At 33.9% G+C, this 6717-nt stretch overlaps 1 pseudogene; it reads left to right on the forward strand.

Annotated features, from left to right (window-relative positions):
* The first annotated feature begins 5264 nt into the window (after nucleotides 1–5264).
* Nucleotides 5265–6235, forward strand: LOC149260367 (glucan endo-1,3-beta-glucosidase 5-like; annotated as a pseudogene).
* Nucleotides 6236–6717: the final 482 nt, after the last annotated feature.

Genomic DNA, 6717 nt, shown 5'->3' on the forward strand with positions numbered 1-6717 from the left:
TAAGAATGCGTTATGGTCCATTTAATTGATTTACGGTCCATTTATCACCAGATTCATATTAAGGATGAGGATATACTTAAAAACACATTAAGAATGCGTTATGGTTATTATGAATTCGTTATGGTCATTATGAATTCGTGGTTCTACCATTTGGACTCACTAAAGCTCCCGACAACATTTATGAGTATGATGAATAGTATTTTCCACCCCTTTCTAGATAAATTCATTATCTTTATTGATGGTATCTTGGTATATTCCAGGAGTGTGGAGGAGCACAAATAACACCTGTGAATAGTATTGCAGACCCTAAGAGAACACCAGCGCTATGCTAATTTTACCAAATGTGACTTTTTCAAGCATCAAATACAGTGTTTATATTATATACTCCACTGGTATTACGGTAGATCCGAAGAAGATCGAGACTATCATGAACTGGTCGGTCCCAACCAGCGTGGTGGATATACACTCATTTATGGGTCTTACTAGATATTATAAACGATTTATAAAAGGATTCTCCAAAGTAGCATATCCAATCACCTCCTTACAAAAAAAGGGAACGCGTTTTAAATGGTCGAAGGACTGTCAAGAGAGTTTTGAAAGGTTGGAGCATTTTCTTACAAAAATATTATGCTTATGACTTGGAACTAATTGTTGTTGTTCGCGCTTTAAAAGTTTGGCGGCACTACTTGTTGGGGAAGAGATTCTTGCTTATGATGGATCATAGCAGCTTAACAAACTTCTTTAGTCAACCCAACCTGAATGCATGCCAAGCAAAGTGGACTACATTCTTAAGTGAAATTGATTTTGAAATCAAATACTTGAAGGGAAGGGAGAATCGAGTCGCAAATGCGTTGAGCAGGAAGTTGCATCATGTCTACAAAATTTCATTTAGCCAAGTGGAATTTAATTTTTCTAATCAAATCAGAGAAGCAATTGAGAAAGATCTAGAATATAAGTATCTCTTCCAGAAAGCTAGAATTGTGTAGCATTCTGAGAAACATAGTGAGTATAGTATTATCTCTGAGAATTTGTTGATGTTTAGAGGTAGAATATATGTTCCTAACCAGTTATCAGTAAAACAACTTATATTGGATGAATTCCATAGGAATCTTTATGCAACCCACCCCGGCTATCAAAAATTATTCTCTGCAATTAGGAAAGGTTATTACTGGCTTGGTATGAGGAAGGACATTGCGGAATACCTAGCCAAGTGTCTTGAATGTCAGCAAGATAAAATTGAGCATCAACATCCTGTTGGGCTGTTACATCCTTTATCCATTCCGGAATGGAAGTGGGACACTATAACTTGCAATTTCGTAAGTGATTTGCCCCGATCAAAGAGGCAGAATGATTCAATTATGGTGGTGGTAGACAATTTGAGCAAGGAAACTCATTTTGTCCCTATCAAGTCCACCTATCAAACCACCCAGATAGCAAATATATTCATGAGAGAGATTTTTAGGTTTCATGGGATGCCTCGAGTCATAATCTCTGACCGTGATGTTAAGTTAACCTTTGCTTTTTGGAAATCATTGTTCTCAGGTTTGGGCACTCAAATTCACTTTAGTACTATCTATCACCCCCAGATTGATGGGCAGACTGAACGAGTCAATCAAGTGGTGGAAGACATGTTGTGTATGTACGTCATGCAACAACCCAGAAAATGGGAGGAATATCTCCACTTAGTAGAGTTTGCCTACAATAACAGTTATCATGAATCGTTAAAGATGAGTCCCTTCAAAGTGCTCTATGGGAGGAAGTGTACCATCCCTGCAAATTAGAATAGCCTTGAGAATAAAATAATATTAGGACCAGATATGTCAGAAGAAATGGAAAGAACCATGAAAAAGGTCCGTAAAAGTTTGAAGGTTGCACAAGATAGGCAAAAGGCTTATGCCAATAAGAAGAGGACCTACTAGGAATTTCAGGTAGGAGATCATGTTTATGTGAGAGTCAAACCCAAGAGAAGTAATCTCATATGTGGAAATTATGCCAAATTGGCTCCTCGGTTTTGTGGTCCTTCCAAATCTTAGAGAGGGTAGGACCAGTTGCATACCAACTCGCACTACCTAGCCACATTCAAGTTCATAATGTATTTCATGTTTCCCTTTTAAATACGTATGTATATGATCCTCGACACATCATAAATTGGCAAGATATTCAGGTAAAGGAATATTTATTATAGATGTGTGTGTGTGTGTGTGTGTAGATCTCTTTCATCTATTTTAGATATGCCAAGTCATGGCAATTGGATGATGGTAGGTCGAACGAGAAGGAGAATTATTGGTAGAACCACTACGCATACTCGATCAAAGAGAAGTAATATTGCAGAGGCGAGTTATCATCCAAGTTAAAGTCCAATGAAAGCGCTTTAACCCTGAGGAATCCACTCGGGACGATAAAGATTTTATGCAGGAGGCATACCCTGGACTATTTTAGGAGCAGCTGGAAGGTTAAACACCGTGGAAAATGTTCCACCTAAGTGGGGGAAGATGTAACACCCCCAGATGCGGAAGTAAAAACTGGAATTATTGTTTTTAGTATTTTAATTTTAATTTTTGTAATTACGAAAATAATAGGAAAAGAACGGTTACAATGGTTAAATAATGAATTTCTCTTGTAAAATTCTGGAAGTGGTTAAGAGTCATAACAAAATGAAGATTCCAAGAGAATCTAAAGAAAGTTTGTGAAAATAGTTGGAGGTAGTTATTATTCAATTTCCTTTCTTCTAAGTCCTGGAGATAAAAATGACTCTCGAGGGATGAATTGGGGGTTGGCCACCAGAGGGAGGAACCACCTGAAGACAAAGGATACGTGAAAAATGCAAGAGTATTTCCAGAGATAGTTGGACCAGTGGAAATTTCTCTAGTCATATTGATTTCTAAGAAGTTCTAGAATGGACTGGGGTCCTAAGGTTTGGAAGCATAACCTTGACTGGTTGTATCCAGTTGTGCCCAACATTTGCTAGGGGGGGAATTTGGACGTAATTGCTAGTTCCACTGGAAGGGAGGTTTGGTTTCATTTTGAACCTGAACTCTTAATCATATAAGGAATCTCAAATAAGTACATTACTCATTGGTTATGATGATAGAATAAGTTTATAATAATGTGTGACACTATGAATTCACTTATGAGTAATAATCTTAAAAGATTTCTTTCATATGGAAGTTAACTAGCAGTAAAGGTTTAATGGTTAGCACAGAACACCAGAGTGTGTCTATGAGTATGTCAATCCTTGTTATGGTGAAACTATATACAATGTTTCTAATGATAAATGCATAATCTGTTACTGTTGTTAGAGAATAGTCGAACTAAAAGGTGTGTTATTGTTCTTTATATAGCTGTTGGGATAACAGGTTGGGGACTGTACCTAAGAATAGATTGGTGAATGGATTCTTGTTGCGGTTATGAACTCTGTGAATATTGTTCTTCAATTTATTGGTAATACTCTCTAAATACAAAGAACAGTCGTGCATGGAAACCCAGGGATAATTTTATCATAATAAAATGAGTATAAAACATGTACACAAATATAAGCATAACTATGGCTACTGGTGTTGATTTAGAATAATTAACAGTGAGAGATTTTCCTATTTCATTGAGAACCTCAGACAAATAATTATGCATTCCGAATAGCGAACTTGAGTCTCATACAAGCCATTAAGGGAAAATATCGAACCTACAACTCGATTTACCTACTGGCCGGTCCCATTAGGACAACGAGGAGGTGGTTCCTGGCGATTGAAAGTGGAACCAATAATTTATGTTGAAAGTTAGACTGAAAGGGTTAATAATAATAGTTTTTAAATGCCGCATAAGAATTAAATGAATTACATATTACTTTTTACTATGAAGTAATTGATTTTTTTTATTCATAAAGGAAGATTTTTTTATTCAAAAAGGAAGATTCACAAATATGAGATTTATTGTTGGATGTGACCATAAATCTCACATATGTGGATCTTCCTTTATCAATAAACAACTCCAACCACAAAATCTTGAAAAGTACAATTAATTTATAAACCTTTTAACTATTTTTTCCCTTTGAATATTTTTAAAAATTATAAAAATTATACATCTTCCTTACATTGAAAAATGAAAATATAAGTTATTTTTTAATTTTGATTACTTTATCTCTTTTTAAAGTTGGTATAAAATTATGTTACTTCATATTAACATCAACATATTTTGTTTATGACTAAGAGTTTTACTACATCACCTCATAATTATAATATTAGTGTTAATGTTTTATATTGCTTTTAATTAAAAGTAATCCAACATGTATATTAGAGTAGACTTTGTTTTTTTCTTTAGATAACATTTTACTTTTATTTTAAAAATGACATGTGTCAACTCTAGGTTGAGCACAAAAGGAATTACACAAATCCCTCATATAATGTCTCTCTTTAAACAACCTAAAAAAATTATCCCTATAATACATGACATTTAAAAAATGGTTATATATATATATATAAGAACCTCTTATGTAATTCTATCATTTTCATTTATATAGTATATTTATTTACAAAGTATACACAAACTATATTGCAAACATTATTTTCTTTTTTTGTGTATAAAATCTGAATTTAAACTTAGATAAGTGTAAGATGAGTACATTGGGATTTGTAGGGTCCTCACCTAGTTTTGAAGTTGTTTTCCTTTCTCTTCTCTTCAAAGTTTAACTAACGAAATCTGCCACCCAACTAAGTAGGAACAGACTATCCAACTTCCTAGCACTAGGAAATCTCCACAAGTTGCCTACCCCTTTGTGGCCAACCCCCAAAATTGCAGTCCTTAGTATGTGTGTCAACTACGAGGAATTAGTTGATAGAATGAATGTAGAGGCTAAAATGAAGAAATTACAAATAGAACAAAGAAATCTCAGTAAAATGATGCTTAAGTTGATTTACCACAAAATTGTGGTATTATTGACACCCCAAATAGTGCACTTCAAGATTTGTCATCACTATTCCCAATCAAAATTTCTATCACTAGTACATTAGTATTGATCTACAATTGTATTATTAATTCATTTTTGTCTAAGCTTTTACTACAACAAAGCTAAATATCATGGCCTTAGGTTAGGGAATAACTCTCCATGTTATAATTTTTTTCTATCTTTATCTTGGCGTCATATTTTCGTGCCATACTTGACCACTCATAACATATATAGGAACTTGTTCCTTTCCATTTTTACATTTTGTTAATATTCCATATACAATGGCATATAAGAAACAATGTTGGGTAGAATCTTGTGATGTCTCATGATACATATTTGTTAGCTTCTAGCTAATAATGGTGGATATTTTATAGTTAATTTCTACCTCTTTCTAAGTTTGTATAGTAATGAAAACTTTCTTGTGTAATTTGTCTTTCTTGATGGTATTGGATAACCATTTATTAAGGAAAATATCAATTATACAAATGTGTTTGATGCGCTCTTGATGTATTGCTTCAGGATCTAAAGAATTCAAGGTTACCCACTTTTCTTATCCTTGTGCAAGAATAGGATCTAAAGAAGTCAAGGTTCCCTACTTTGCTTATCCTTGTGGGGGAAGTTGGTTGGCCTATAGATGGTGATAAGAATGGAAACATGAATTATGCACAATGCTTTAATTAGATCTTTTTTAAGCATATCACAAATGGTTAAGGTATACTAATATGACATGTAAATTTTGTAACTTATCTATTTAGTCATGTTGATGAAGACGCAAAAAGTATTTCAGCATGTTGATGTAAATATGAAAGGCATTGGGGCATTTCTCACTATAATGGGATGCCCAAATATGTAATCAATTTGTCAAGACACAAATAGAATATGACGTTTGTTTCTTCCAAGGGTGTTAAATATTTTCCTAGACGATGGTGTGTGCTCAACCCAAGTGCAATCCCTTTAGTGTTGACTCAGTTACCCTAGTGTGTTTTTTATGCTTGTACACATGGTGATTTCACTTCCATGAGACGTGAATCATCACACAACAACTCAAATTATTAAGGCTATGCATCTTATGCACTTGGCTCGTACCATAAGGTGAAAAATAAACATAATGGTGATTATGGGTTTCCTAAGCTACCCATGGTAACTAAGATTGACCCATCGCAAGGGAACTATAAATTTGAGATCCAAATTGTAGTTAGTCTAGCAAGCCTAGCTATCAATAATTGCATATATTCTCTCATGTCTTTTTTTGGGGTTATGGAAGTTGTTTTTTGTAAGTTTTATAATATTTTGTAGATTTATTTATACATTCTTCAATATATGAATGCCCACAACTTTTCTTTACATGCTTCTTATGGTTCTCTTACTTGGAGAGCATCCTTACATGGAGAATTTTCTAGTTTTGTAAAATTGTCTAGCTACAATAATAAATATATTACAAACCTCGTCCCCTCGAGGTCCTCACTAAGGAATTCTTTTACAAAAAAATTTATGCCATTTAAACACCAGTAGTACTTGAATTTCTGTGAAATGTGCAAAAGCAATAGGTCACCATCTAGTAGCTAGTCTCTATTTATTTTACAAGTTTAAAAGAGTGTATTTTTCTAGTATATAATATTATTGGTTGTGTGGGTATGCAGGATGTCCTCCTCCTCCTTATAACGACACTTATTTTTCAATCAAATAAGAGTTTCACATTTCAACACTACTATTAGACATGTAAGTTGTGCAATGGACATGTAACCTATTGTAGGGACCAACCCTATAATATATATCTA

Source organism: Pinus tabuliformis, chromosome 6, assembly GCF_031772625.1.
Source record: "Pinus tabuliformis cultivar Carrire ecotype Pingquan chromosome 6, CPIR1, whole genome shotgun sequence".
Classification (NCBI taxonomy): domain Eukaryota; kingdom Viridiplantae; phylum Streptophyta; class Pinopsida; order Pinales; family Pinaceae; genus Pinus; species Pinus tabuliformis.